The sequence below is a fragment of the Bos indicus x Bos taurus genome, chromosome 26, assembly GCF_003369695.1.
Source record: "Bos indicus x Bos taurus breed Angus x Brahman F1 hybrid chromosome 26, Bos_hybrid_MaternalHap_v2.0, whole genome shotgun sequence".
Taxonomy (NCBI): Eukaryota; Metazoa; Chordata; class Mammalia; order Artiodactyla; family Bovidae; genus Bos; species Bos indicus x Bos taurus.
Window position 1 is genome coordinate 39189595 of NC_040101.1, and position 14988 is coordinate 39204582.

The window sequence follows — 14988 nt, forward strand, 5'->3', positions numbered from 1 at the left end:
TATTCTTTCAAGCTCTACTGGGATTCTTACACTGCTACTCTAGGTGATCCAATGGTTTTGCTTAATTTCTTATATAAAACTCCTTCTATTTAAAAATCCTTAGAATGATTTCTTTTTCCTGTGCTGACTCATGGCCATTATGGTATTTGTTGCCTAGAAGTGGAACTGCTTTGGCTCAGTGGTCAAGCAGATATTGTAGGCTGTAAAGCTGATTATCCTTGTCATGCCAGAACAAATATTTGGTAAAGTGAATACTGTGGTACCTTGAAGACAGGTGTGGGACTGTATGGGAATAGGTTAGAGGTCAGAATGCTAGTAGGTTATAATTACTATTTGCTTGTTTTAACCAAGTTTTAGAGAAACAGAAGTAAGAAATAGCTTACTTGCAAGCAGGGATGAAAATAACACAGCTCTGCTAAGGGTGGCTTTTGCCAGCTGTGACTTGTAATTAATACTGACTGATAGTCTAATATTTTGGGGCTTCATAGGTTTAAATGTTCAATTGCTTCTGTAACTTAGACTGTAAGACACAAAATTGTGATCTCAGCCTTCTTAAAAGTCCCAATAAGTATTTCCCAGCCAGAAAACAGGAGGCACCACATGGCTGCTTTTTAATGGAAACTAATTGTTTCAGATGGCCTCACCAATAGCCAAACACAGAGACCAGTGTCTGACACATAGGAAAGTTCAATACTATTTGTTGTTACTGTTGTTTTTGGGGCTAGAAAAAGAGGGCTATGATTTTTATTCTGAGAATCTTGGGGCTTTTGTTGAAAGAAACTGTTTTCAACCAATAATCATTTTCAATAGACTACATGTTATTTTAGGATTTATGGGTGATAGACAAGATCCATTTTTTTAGTTAATAATTTAATAGAGAAAATCAAATGACCACCAAACACATATAATCTATAAAGCCTTTGTCTTTAAGCAGCTCATCAACCTATCTAGGTAGACCAACATGTTCTCCATTGTCCTAGAATGTACCATATGAATGCTATTGAAAGTGAAGTGAAAGTGAAGTCATTCAGTCGTGTCTAACTCTTTGCGACCCCATGGACCATACAATTCATAGCATTCTCCAGGCCAGAATACTGGAGTGGATAGCCTTCCCTTCTCCAGGGGATCCTCCCAACCCAGGGATCGAATCCAGGTCTCCCACATTGCAGGCAGATTCTTTACCAGCTGAGCCACAAGGGAAGCCCATGCTATTACAGAACTTCAAAAAGCATTATGGATGGTGCATTAGTCCACAAGGACTACCATAGCACAGTGCCATAGACTGGATGGCTGAAGCAATAGAAATTTATTCCTCATAGTGCTGGACTCTGGGAAGTCCAAGATCAAGGTTTTGGCAGGTCTGGTTTCTCTTGAGACCTCAGGATAATGTCTTCCACAGATAGCTGAACCACCTCTATAAGAAAATGGTGGGTCAAACATTAGAATATGTGGCTGGCAAATTACTAGCAAATTTAGTAATCTATTTAAACACAGATATGTATCTTTATCAAATGCAAATAAAAGCTAGAGAGAAAAGAGAATTTGCAATGTAACTGAGGATAGTTTTTAAAATTAGATATGAGAAGAGAAAAGAGAGAATCTCTTGATATAGTTTGATTTAATGGTTAATGGTCTCCTTTTTTTTTTCTTTATTATTATTTTTTTTTATTTTATTTTTAAAATTTACATAATTGTATTAGTTTTGCCAAATATCAAAATGAATCCGCCACAGGTATACATGTGTTCCCCATCCTGAACCCTCCTCCCTCCTCCCTCCCCATACCATCCCTCTGGGTCATCCCAGTGCACTAGCCCCAAGCATCCAGCATCGTGCATCGAACCTGGACTGGCAACTCGTTTCTTACATGATATTTTACATGTTTCAATGCCATTCTCCCAAATCTTCCCACCCTCTCCCTCTCCCACAGAGTCCATAAGACTGTTCTATACATCAGTGTCTCTTTTGCTGTCTCGTACACTGGGTTATTGTTACCATCTTTCTAAATTCCATATATATGCGTTAGTATACTGTATTTATGTTTTTCCTTCTGGCTTACTTCACTCTGTATAATAGGCTCCAGTTTCATCCACCTCATTAGAACTGATTCAAATGTATTCTTTTTAATGGCTGAGTAATACTCCATTGTGTATATGTACCACTGCTTTCTTATCCATTCATCTGCTGATGGGCATCTAGGTTGCTTCCATGTCCTGGCTATTATAAACAGTGCTGCGATGAACATTGGGGTACACGTGTCTCTTTCCCTTCTGGTTTCCTCAGTGTGTATGCCCAGCAGTGGGATTGCTGGATCATAAGGCAGTTCTATTTCCAGTTTTTTAAGGAATCTCCACACTGTTCTCCATAGTGGCTGTACTAGTTTGCATTCCCACCAACAGTGTAAGAGAGTTCCCTTTTCTCCACACCCTCTCCAGCATTTATTATTTGTAGACTTTTGGATCGCAGCCATTCTGACTGGTGTGAAATGATACCTCATAGTGGTTTTGATTTGCATTTCTCTGATAATGAGTGATGTTGAGCATCTTTTCATGTGTTTGTTAGCCATCTGTATGTCTTCTTTGGAGAAATGTCTATTTAGTTCTTTGGCCCATTTTTTGATTGGGTCGTTTATTTTTCTGGAATTGAGCTGTAGGAGTTGCTTGTATATTTTTGAGATTAGTTGTTTGTCCATTGCTTCATTTGCTATTATTTTCTCCCATTCTGAAGGCTGTCTTTTCACCTTGCTAATAGTTTCCTTTGATGTGCAGAAGCTTTTAAGGTTAATTAGGTCCCATTTGTTTATTTTTGCTTTAATTTCCAATATTCTGGGAGGTGGGTCATAGAGGATCCTGCTGTGATGTATGTCAGAGAGTGTTTTGCCTATGTTCTCCTCTAGGAGTTTTATAGTTTCTGGTCTTACGTTTAGATCTTTAATCCATTTTGAGTATATTTTTGTGTATGGTGTTAGAAAGTGGACTAGTTTCATTCTTTTACAAGTGGTTGACCAGATTTCCCAGCACCACTTGTTAAAGAGATTGTCTTTAATCCATTGTATATTCTTGCCTCCTTTGTCAAAGATAAGGTGTCCATATGTGCGTGGATTTATCTCTGGGCTTTCTATTTTGTTCCATTGATCAATATTTCTGTCTTTGTGCCAGTACTATACTGTCTTGATAACTGTGGCTTTGTAGTAGAGCCTGAAGTCAGGTAGGTTGATTCCTCCAGTTCCATTCTTCTTTCTCAAGATCGCTTTGGCTATTTGAGGTTTTTTGTATTTCCATACAAATTGTGAAATTATTTGTTCTAGCTCTGTGAAGAATACTGTTGGTAGCTTGATAGGGATTGCATTGAATCTATAAATTGCTTTGGGTAGTATACTCATTTTCACTATATTGATTCTTCCAATCCATGAACATGGTATATTTCTCCATCTATTGGTGTCCTCTGATTTCTTTCACCAGTGTTTTATAGTTTTCTATATATAGGTCTTTAGTTTCTTTAGGTAGATATATTCCTAAGTATTTTATTCTTTCCGTTGCAATGGTGAATGGAATTGTTTCCTTAATTTCTCTTTTTGTTTTCTCATTATTAGTGTATAGGAATGCAAGGGATTTCTGTGTGTTGATTTTATATCCTGCAACTTTACTATAGTCATTGATTAGTTCTAGTAATTTTCTGGTGGAATCTTTAGGGTTTTCTATGTAGAGGATCATGTCATCTGCAAATAGTGAGAGTTTTACTTCTTCTTTTCCAATTTGGATTCCTTTTATTTCTTTTTCTGCTCTGATTGCTGTGGCCAAAACTTCCAAAACTATGTTGAATAGTAATGGTGAAAGTGGGCACCCTTGTCTTGTTCCTGACTTTAGAGGAAATGCTTTCAATTTTTCACCATTGAGGATAATGTTTGCTGTGGGTTTGTCATATATAGCTTTTATTATGTTGAGGTATGTTCTTTCTATTCCTGCTTTCTGGAGAGTTTTTATCATAAATGGATGTTGAATTTTGTCAAAGGCTTTCTCTGCATCTATTGAGATAATCATATGGTTTTTATTTTTCAATTTGTTAATGTGGTGTATTACATTGATTGATTTGCGGATATTGAAGAATCCTTGCATCCCTGGGATAAAGCCCACTTGATCATGGTGTATGATCTTTTTAATGTGTTGTTGGATTCTGATTGCTAGAATTTTGTTAAGGATTTTTGCATCTATGTTCATCAGTGATATTGGCCTGTAGTTTTCTTTTTTTGTGGGATTTTTGTCAGGTTTTGGTATTAGGGTGATGGTGGCCTCATAGAATGAGTTTGGAAGTTTACCTTCCTCTGCAATTTTCTGGAAGAGTTTGAGCAGGATAGGTGTTAGCTCTTCTCTAAATTTTTGGTAGAATTCAGCTGTGAAGCCGTCTGGACTGGGGCTTTTGTTTGCTGGAAGATTTTTGATTACAGTTTCAATTTCTGTGCTTGTAATGGGTCTGTTAAGATTTTCTATTTCTTCCTGGTCCAGTTTTGGAAAGTTGTACTTTTCTAAGAATTTGTCCATTTCTTCCACGTTGTCCATTTTATTGGCATATAATTGTTGATAGTAGTCTCTTATGATCCTTTGTATTTCTGTGTTGTCTGTTGTGATCTCTCCATTTTCGCTTCTAATTTTGTTGATTTGATTTTTCTCCCTTTGTTTCTTGATGAGTCTGGCTAATGGTTTGTCAATTTTATTTATCCTTTCAAAGAACCAGCTTTTGGTTTTGTTGATTTTTGCTATGGTCTCTTTTGTTTCTTTTGCATTTATTTCTGCTCTAATTTTTAAGATTTCTTTCCTTCTACTAACCCTGGGGTTCTTCATTTCTTCCTGTTCTAGTTGCTTTAGGTGTAGAGTTAGGTTATTTATTTGACTTTTTTCTTGTTTCTTGAGGTGTGCCTGTATTGCTATGAACTTTCCCCTTAGGACTGCTTTTACCGTGTCCCACAGGTTTTGGGTTGTTGTGTTTTCATTTTCATTCGTTTGTATGCAAATTTTGATTTCTTTTTTGATTTCTTCTGTGATTTGTTGGTTATTCAGCAGCGTGTTGTTCAGCCTCCATATGTTGGAGTTTTTAATAGTTTTTCTCCTGTAATTGTGATCTAATCTTACTGCATTGTGGTCAGAAAAAATGCTTGGAATAATTTCTATTTTTTTGAATTTACCAAGGCTAGCTTTATGGCCCAGGATGTGATCTATCCTGGAGAAGGTTCCATGTGCACTTGATAAAAAGGTGAAATTCACTGTTTTGGGATGAAATGTCCTATAGATATCAATTAGGTCTAACTGGTCTATTGTATCGTTTAAAGTTTGTGTTTCCTTGTTAATTTTCTGTTTAGTTGATCTATCCATAGGTGTAAGTGGGGTATTAAAGTCTCCCACTATTATTGTGTTATTGTTAATTTCTCCTTTCATACTTGTTAGCATTTGTCTTACGTACTGTGGTGCTCCCGTGTTGGGTGCATATATATTTATAATTGTTATATCTTCTTCTTGGATTGATCCTTTGATCATTCTGTAGTGACCTTCTTTGTCTCTTTTCACAGCCTTTGTTTTAAAGTCTATTTTATCTGATATGAGTATTGCTACTCCTGCTTTCTTTTGTCCCTATTTGCATGGAAAATCTTTTTCCAGCCCTTCACTTTCAGTCTGTATGTGTCCCCTGTTTTGAGGTGGGTCTCTTGTAGACAACATATGTAGGGGTCTTGTTTTTGTATCCATTCAGCCAGTCTTTGTCTTTTGGTTGGGGCATTCAACCCATTTACGTTTAAGGTAATTACTGATAAGTATGATCCTCTTGCCATTTACTTTATTGTTTTGGGTTCGAGTTTATACACCGTTTTTGTGTTTCCTGTCTAGAGAATATCCTTTAGTATTTGTTGGAGAGCTGGTTTGGTGGTGCAGAATTCTCTCAGCTTTTGCTTGTCTGAAAAGCTTTTGATTTCTCCTTCATACTTGAATGAGATCCTTGCTGGGTACAATAATCTGGGCTGTAGGTTATTTTCTTTCATCATTTTAAGTATGTCTTGCCATTCCCTCCTGGCTTGAAGAGTTTCTATTGAAAGATCAGCTGTTATCCTTATGGGAATTCCCTTGTGTGTTATTTGTTGTTTTTCCCTTGCTGCTTTTAATATTTGTTCTTTGTGTTTGATCTTTGTTAATTTGATTAATATGTGTCTTGGGGTGTTTCTCCTTGGGTTTATCCTGTTTGGGACTCTCTGGGTTTCTTGGACTTGGGTGATTATTTCCTTCCCCATTTTAGGGAAGTTTTCCACTATTATCTCCTCAAGTATTTTCTCATGGTCTTTCTTTTTGTCTTCTTCTTCTGGAACCCTTATGATTCGAATGTTGTAGCATTTAATATTGTCCTGGAGGTCTCTGAGATTGTCCTCATTTCTTTTAATTCGTTTTTCTTTTATCCTCTCTGATTCATTTATTTCTACCATTCTATCTTCTAATTCACTAATCCTATCTTCTGCCTCTGTTATTCTACTATTTGTTGCCTCCAGAGTGTTTTTAATTTCACTTATTGCATTATTCATTATATATTGACTCTTTTTTATTTCTTCTAGGTCCTTGTTAAACCTTTCTTGCATCTTCTCAATCCTTGCCTCCAGGCTATTTATCTGTGATTCCATTTTAGTTTCAAGATTTTGGATCAATTTCACTATCATTATTCAGAATTCTTTATCAGGTAGATTCCCTATCTCTTCCTCTTTTGTTTGGTTTGGTGGGCATTTATCCTGTTCCTTTATCTGCTGAGTATTCCTCTGTCTCTTCATCTTGTTTAAATTGCTGAGTTTGGGGTGTCCTTTCTGTACTCTGGCAGTTTGTGGAGTTCTCTTTATTGTGGTGTTTCCTCACTGTGTGTGGGTTTGTACAGGTGGCTTGTCAAGGTTTCCTGGTTAGGGAAGCTTGTGTCGGTGTTCTGGTGGGTGGAGCTGTATTTCTTCTCTCTGGAGTGCAATGAAATGTCCAGTAATGAGTTATGAGATGTCTATAGTTTTGGGGTGACTTTGGGCAGCCTGTATCTTGAAGCTCAGGGCTGTGTTCCTTTGTTGCTGGAGAATTTGCTTGGTATGTCTTGCCCTGGAACTTGTTGGCCCTTGTGTGGTGCTTGGTTTCAGTGTCGGTATGGAGGCATTTGATGAGCTCCTGTCAATTAATGTTCCTTGGAGTCAGGAGTTCCCTGGAGTCAGGGTTTGGACTTAAGTCTCCTGCTTCCGGTTATCGGTCTTATTTTTACAGTAGTTTCAAAACTTCTCCTTCTATACAGCACCATTGATAAAACATCTACATTAAAGATGAAAAGTTTGTCTACGGTGAGGGTCACTCAGAGAGGTTCACAGGGTTACATGGAGAAGAGAAGAGGGAGGAGGGAGTTAGAGGTGACCCAAATGAGATGAGGTGAATCAATAGTGGAGAGAGTGGGCTAGCCAGTAGTCACTTCCTTATGTGCACTCCACAATTGGACCACTCAGAGATGTTCACGGGGTTATACAGAGAAGAGAAGAAGGAGGAAGGTAACAGAGGTGGCCAGAAGGATAAAGGGGGGAATGAAAAGGAGGGAGACAGATCCAGCCAGTAATCAGTTCCCTAAGTGTTCTCCACCGTCTGGAACACACAGAAATTCACAGAGTTGGGTAGAGTAGAGAGGGGTTAGGAAGGAGACACAGGCGACCTGGTGGAGAAAAAGGAGAGTCCAAAGGGAGAGAGAGCAGTCAAGCCAGTAATCTCGCTCCCTAGTGAAAAATGGGTCCTGAAGATTTGGTCATTAAAGGTACAAAATTGGTAACAAATACATAAAAGCAAAAATTAAAAATCTAGAGGAGAGTTTGGAATTTCAAAAATACAATGTTAAAGAAAAGAAGAAGGAAAAGAAAGAGAAAAAACGAACAAACAAAAACAAACAAGGTCGCAAAAATTATAAAGCAAGTACAGGTACAAAATTGATAACTAATACCAGAAAGCAAAAATTAAAAATCTAGAGTAGAGTTTGGAATTTCAAAAATACAATGTTAAAAAAAAAAAGAAGAAAAATAAACAGAGAAAACAAACAAACAAATACAAACAATGTCACAAAAATTATAAAGAAAATACAGGTACAAAATTGATATCAAATACCAAAAAGCATAAATTAAAAATCTAGAGTAGAGTTTGGAATTTCAGATATACAATGTTATATAAAAGAAGAAGAGAAAGAAACAGAGAGAAGAAGAAAAAAAAAAAAAGTCACAGAAATTATATAAAAAAAACTATAGGTACAAAATTGATAACATATACCAAAATCGAACATTAAAAATCTAGAGTAGAGTTTGGAATTTCAAAAATACAATGTTAAAGAAAAGAAGAAAAAAAAAAAAAAACAAAAACAAAAAACAAAAAAAACAAGGTCAAAAAATTATAAAATATATATATATGAAGTTTGCTGAAGAAGAAAAAAATAGGGTCTTTTTTTTTTTTTGCAAAGTAATAGGTTATAAAAGTGAAAATTAAAGGAACAATAGAGGACTTAAAATTTTTTTTTAATTAAAAAAAAAGAATGATCGTAAAAATAATAAAAATATATCTAGGACTTTCTTGGTTTTTTTGTGGGTGTTGTGGGTTCAGTTCATTTTTGGCTAGTTCCTTGGTCAGACTTATATTTCTCAAGATCTATAGGCCCCTTCCTATGTAGTCCGTAGTAACCACAGGGTTTTGATCTATTGCCTGTAGCTTCCAAGGCGTTTCCCTCTGTTATATCTTCTTCTGTTTGCTAGTCTCTTCAGTATCTGGTTTCCGCCCTGACACAAAGGGGACGGTAAAGGACACTTTTTTTTTTTTTTTTTTTAAGGCTTACTTGTTCAGTCGCGCTGTGGGGAGGGAGGGAGGGATGCTGCAAACAAATAACACTGGCGTGGGCTCGCAGTGCCTCAGCTACCCTGGGTCTGCCCCCGCTCACGGCGCGTGTAGCCACCCTGTCCACACTGCTCAGACTCTAGGTTGTTCCGCCGGGAACAATCCAAGGCCGGGCCTGGGCTGCATGCACCTCCCAGGTCCAAGCCGCTCAGGTTCAGGCACTCGGGTAGTCCTCAGAGGCGCAGACTCAGTTGGGCCTGCGTTTTGTGCTCTTCCCAGGTCCGAGCAGCTCAGGTGATGAGGTGTTTGGCGAGCGCCAATGCTGCGACTTATCGCCTCCCCGCCACTCGGTTATCTGGGTGTAAAACCGGCGCACCTTCTCAGGCAGATGTTGACCGTCCAGACCCCCAAGAAGTTTTAGTTAGCAAAGAAGCCTGCTTACAGTTTTATAGATAATGTCTCTCTGGGGCTGCGATTGCCCCCTTCCGGCTCTGGCTGCCTGTCACCGGAGGGGGAAGGTCTGCAGCCGGCTATCTCTGTTCAGTCCTTTGTTCCGTGCGTGGGCCTGGCGGTCTTAGGTTAGGGCTGGCTTTTCGCGTGGTAGATATCCCACAGTCTGGTTTGCTAGCCCAAATTATTTCGCTCAGATAGCGCTCAGGGTATTCAGGCCAGATTCTTACTCTCAGTGATGCAGCCCACGCCGCACCTCCCTGCCCAGCCCCCGCTTGCTAATGGCGGATGCAGGCATCTGCGCTGCTTCTCCGCTGGGGGAGTTACCGTAGGGCTCACAATCTGCGAGTTTTAATTGTTTATTTATTTTTCCTCCCTGTTATGTTGCCCTCTGTGCTTCCAAAGCTCGGCACAGATTTGGCAGTGAGAAGGTTTCCTGGTGTTTGGAAACTTCTCTCTTTTTAAGATTCCCTTCCCGGGACGGAACTCCGTCCCTCCCTCTTTTGTCCCTTTTTTTTGTCTTTAATATTTTTTCCTACCTCCTTTCGAAGAGTTGGGTTGCTTTTCTGGGTGCCTGATGTCCTCTGCCGGCATTCAGAAGTTGTTTTGTGGAATTTACTCGACGTTTAAATGCTCTTTTGATGAATTTGTGGGGGAGAAAGTGTTCTCCCCGTCGTACTCCTCCGCCATCTTCAATGGTCTCCTTTTTAAACTTTAGATTCTATTTGAAAAATAACTTTCAAAAAGTAAGGTGTCTTTGACTTTCCATTAAATGTCTAGAAATGAAAGGGCTTTTTTGAGCATTTGGACTAAAGTTGTGGTTGATAACATTTGACAGTGTCTGGAGACATTTTTGGTTGTCACAACTCGGGAAAGAGAATGGTATTGGTGTTTGGTGAGATGAGGCTGCAATGCTGCCAAACCTTCTACAGTGTACATTCCAGCCCCTACAATACTTATCCAGTCCGAATTGTTAATCGTACAGTGATTACTAGAACTCTACACAAGAGCCATGGACAATTTTGGTATGTTCATGGCTCTCAGTATTGCTTCTGCCTCTTAAAAAGTCTTTGTATGTATGGATCAGTGCACACAATATATTGCTTTTGCTGTGTCTCAAGAGCCTAGAAGCAATAACACCTTAGTAACAATGAACACTCCTAGTGCCAAGATCTGGTTTCTAATTCTGTGCTGTAATAAAAGGAATCAGAAATCATGGGATAAATCACTGATTCTATGACTGGAAAGCTTTCCCTGCTGCTGCTGCTGCTAAGTCACTTCAGTCGTGTCTGACTCTGTGTGACCCCATAGACGGCAGCCCACCAGGCTCCCCTGTCCCTGGGATTCTCCAGGCAAGAACACTGGAGTGGGTTGCCATTTCCTTCTCCAATGCAGGAAAGTGAAAAGTGAAAGTGAAGTCGCTCAGTTGTGTCCAACCCTCAGCGACCCCATGGACTGCAGCTTACCAGGCTCTTCCATCCATGGGATTTTCCAGGCCAGAGTACTGGAGTGGGGTGCCATTGCCTTCTCCAAGCTTTCCCTACTCAACTCAAAAAACCTGACTATATAATAGTAATAGATTTGTCATAACCTCTTGTGTGTGTGTGTGTCTGTGTGACATCATTGATCTTAATATCCACATGAGATTTTGGGTGGGGGTCTATCCAGTTTCTTCAGATACACAGCTTATAATACTATACTAACATAAGATGTTAATAATAGGGGGAACAGGGCATAAGGTATATAGGAACGCTATCTTTGCAGTGTTTCTGTAAATGTAAAACTTTCAGAATAAGAGGTTTTGAAATAAAAACTTTATCACCATAGCTCAAGAAGATGAAACTATAGAGGAGATCAAGAAGATAGAGTAGGAGAACACTGAGTTCACTTCCCCCCATAAAAATATCAAAAAAAATCTACATGTGAAAACAAACTGGAAACTGGTAGAAAGACTTACACAACCAGGACTGTAAAGAAAGATTTACAGAGTTGGGTAGGAAAGGAAGAGGAGTGATCAGTCAGGTCAGGACATGCATCCCTAGGAGTGACATCAAGTTTATCAACATTTGCATTTATAGGAGTCTCAGAAGGAGAAGGGGATTCCCTGATAATCCAGTTGGTAAAGAATCTGCCTGTAATGCAGGAAACCCCGGTTCAATTCCTGGGTCAGGAAGATCCCCTGGAGAAGGGATAGTCTACCCAATCCAGTATTCTTGGGCTTCCCTTATGGCCCAGTTGGTAAAGAATCCTCCTGCAATGAAGGAGACCTGGGTTCAATCCCTAGGTTGAGAAGATCCCCTGGAGAAGGGAAAGGCTACCCACTCCGGTATTCTGGACTGGAGAATTCCATGGACTATCCATGGAGTCACAAGGAGTTGGACATGACTGAGTGACTTTCACTTTCACTTTTCTTTCAGAAGGGGAAGAGAGAGGAAGGTGTTGAGAATGTATTTGAAGTTATGACTGAAAGCCTAACATACACCCAGGTATAGGATGTGTAGTGGGTCCCCAGCAAGATGAACTCAGATACCCACACTGCTGCTGCTGCTGCTGCTGCTGCTAAGTCGCTTCAGTCGTGTCCGACTCTGTGCGACCCCATAGATGGAAGCACATCAGGCTTCCCCATCCCTGGGATTCTCCAGGCCAGAACACTGGAGTGGGTTGCCATTTCCTTCTCCAATGCATGAAAGTGAAAAGTGAAAGTGAAGTTGCTCAGTCATGTCCGACTCAGCGACCCCATGGACTTCAGCCTACCAGGCTCCTCCGTCCATGGGATTTTCCAGGCAAAAGTACTGGAGTGGGGTGCCATTGCCTTCTCCTATACCCACACTATGACATATCAAAATTAAAAATGGCAATAAAGATCAAGAGAGAATTGACTGTACTACAAACCTACAGTTTAACACTGGCAAGAACAGACACAGAATAGAATTGGAATAGTCATTGGAATAGAGTCGAGAGCCCAGATATAAGTCCACGTACTTTTGATCAATTAATCTATGATAAAGGAGGCAAGAATATACAATGGGTAAAACATATCTCTTCAATAAGCACCCACTATGGAAAATAGTATAGAGGTTTCTCAAAATACTGAAAGTAAAACTACCATATGATCCAGCAATCCCACTTCTGAGTATTTATCTGAAGAAAAATGAAATCACTAATACAAAAGAGACGTGCACCTCAGTGTCCATAATGACACTGTTTATGGTAGCCAAGATACAGAAGCCACCTAAGTATCCATTAATAAGTGAATGGAGAAAAAAGACACACACACACAAACTCAGTTGTAAGAAGACGGAAATTATGCCACCTGTAGCAACATGGATGGATTTGGAGGGCATTATGCTAAGTGAAATAAGTGACACAGAGACAGATAAATACTGAATGATGTCACTAATATGTGGAATCTAAAAGATACAACAAAGTAGTGGATATAACAATAATGAAGCTGTGGATATAACTCACAGATACAGAGAACGAACTAGTGGTTACTAGTGGGGAGAGGGAAGGAAGCAGAGACACACAGTGGTAGGGGAGAATGCTGCTGCTGCTAAGTTGCTTCCGTCGTGTCTGACTCTGTAAGACCCCATAGACGGCAGCCCACCAGGCTCCCCCATCCCTGGGATTCTCCAGGCAAGAACACTGGAGTGGGTTGCCATTTCCTTCTCCAGTGCATGAAAGTGAAAAGTGAAAGTGAAGTCACTCAGTTGTGTCCGGCTCTTTGCAACCCCATGGACTGCAGCCTACCAGGCTCCTCCGTCCATGGGATTGATACAAACTATTAGGTATAAAATAAAGAAGCTGCGAAGATACATTTTACAGCACAGTGAATATAGCCAGTATTTTATAGTGTCTTTAAATGGAGTCTAATCTTTTAAACTTGATGGACGTGAGTCTGAGTGAACTCCCCGGGAGTTGGTGATGGACAGGGAGGCCTGGCGTGCTGCGATTCATGGGGTCGCAAAGAGTCGGACACGACTGAGCGACTGATCTGATCTGATCTCTGATCTAATAATCTTTTAAAATATTGAATCACTGTGTTGTACACCTGAAACTAACATAATGTAAATCAACTATACTTCAATAAAAATGTGATGGAGCAATATGTAACTATATGGTCTGATATGAGCTAAATTTGTGTCCTTCTCAAAACTTGTATGTTGAAGCTCTAACTCCCTATTACAGGATGGGGCCTTTGGGAGGTTAATTAGGTTTAGATGAAGTCATGTGAGTAGAGCACCCATTCTAAGAAGAGAGGCCAGATCTTCCTATACAGTGAGAAGATGGCTATCTGCAATCTGGAAGTGGGCCCTCATCAGGAACTGAATCTGTCAGCACCTGGATCTGGGGCTTGTCAGACTCTAAAACCATGAGAAATAGATGCATGTTGTTTAAGTCTCCCAGTCTATGGTATGTAGTTATAGCAGCCTAATCAGACTAAAGACAGGATCCATGGAAACTTATAGGTGAGGTCTCTTCTTCAAGAGACCATTTAATAATCGTCTTTTCAGGGCTGGAATAGAGAAGATGCAGACATGGAAAATGGACTTGTGGACACAGCAGGGGAAGGAGAGAGTGGGATGAACTGAGAGAGTAGCATTGACTCATGTAGACTGTCATGTATAAAATAAAGAGCTAGTGGGAAGCTACTATATAGCACAGGGAGCTCAGCCCAGTGCTCCGTGATGACCTGGAGGAGCGGGACGGGGGGATGGAAGGGAGGCTCAGGAGGGGGGGGATTTATGTATGCATATAGCTGATTTACTTTGTTGTACAGCAGAAACTAACACAACACTGTAAGGCAATTATATGCCAATTTTAAAAGTTAATTTAAAAAAGAGACCATATAAAACAGAGAACAGACATTAGGTTGCCAAGCGGGTGGGAAAGTGGGGGAGGGATGGAGTGGGAGTTTGGGATTATTAGATGCAAATTATCATATATAGAATGGATAAACAAAGTCTTACTGTATAGCACAGGGACTTATATTTAATATCCTGTGATAAACCATAATGGAAAAGAATATAATAATGTATATATGGATAACTGAACCACTTTGTTGTATAACAGAAATTAACACAATATTGTACAAATAAAAGAGAGAGAGAGACCATTTAGTGTTGCCGGAAGGTACTTGTCCTCGGTATAATTCAGATTTAGTGTAGGCCAAATTTCAGTATGAGGTAAACTGGGTTTCCTTATGATTTCCTTTTCTTAGAAAAAAATTTTTTAAACCAATGCAGATAATAGATTTGTCTTTCTCTTCTGCCAGTCATAGACATGGCAGTTTCAGACAAAAGACTACTTCTTGCCCTTTGATCTGGAATAGTAATGACCTCATGATTATTGCTCTGCAAAGGTTCTAAACATACCTTAGGAAATATGTTCTATTTGTGCTCCTTTTGTAAAGGTCGTGTGTAGCTCAGAGCCAGAGGTCTAATCACTAGGCAGAATAAATTGCTTTCATGGGACATTGCTTATATTTCTATTAGCATTTGTTTAGCTATACCTTCCATAATAATAGTGATGGTAATTTTGCATACTAATACCTAGAGATGTGCTAAGCCCTTTGCGTGCATTATTTGCTTTAATCCTCACAGTACCTCAGAAGGAAGGCATCCTGGATTTTAAGCGAGAAAATTATAGCCTGGGCGAGGTTAAGAAACTTGCTTAAGATTTCTCAGG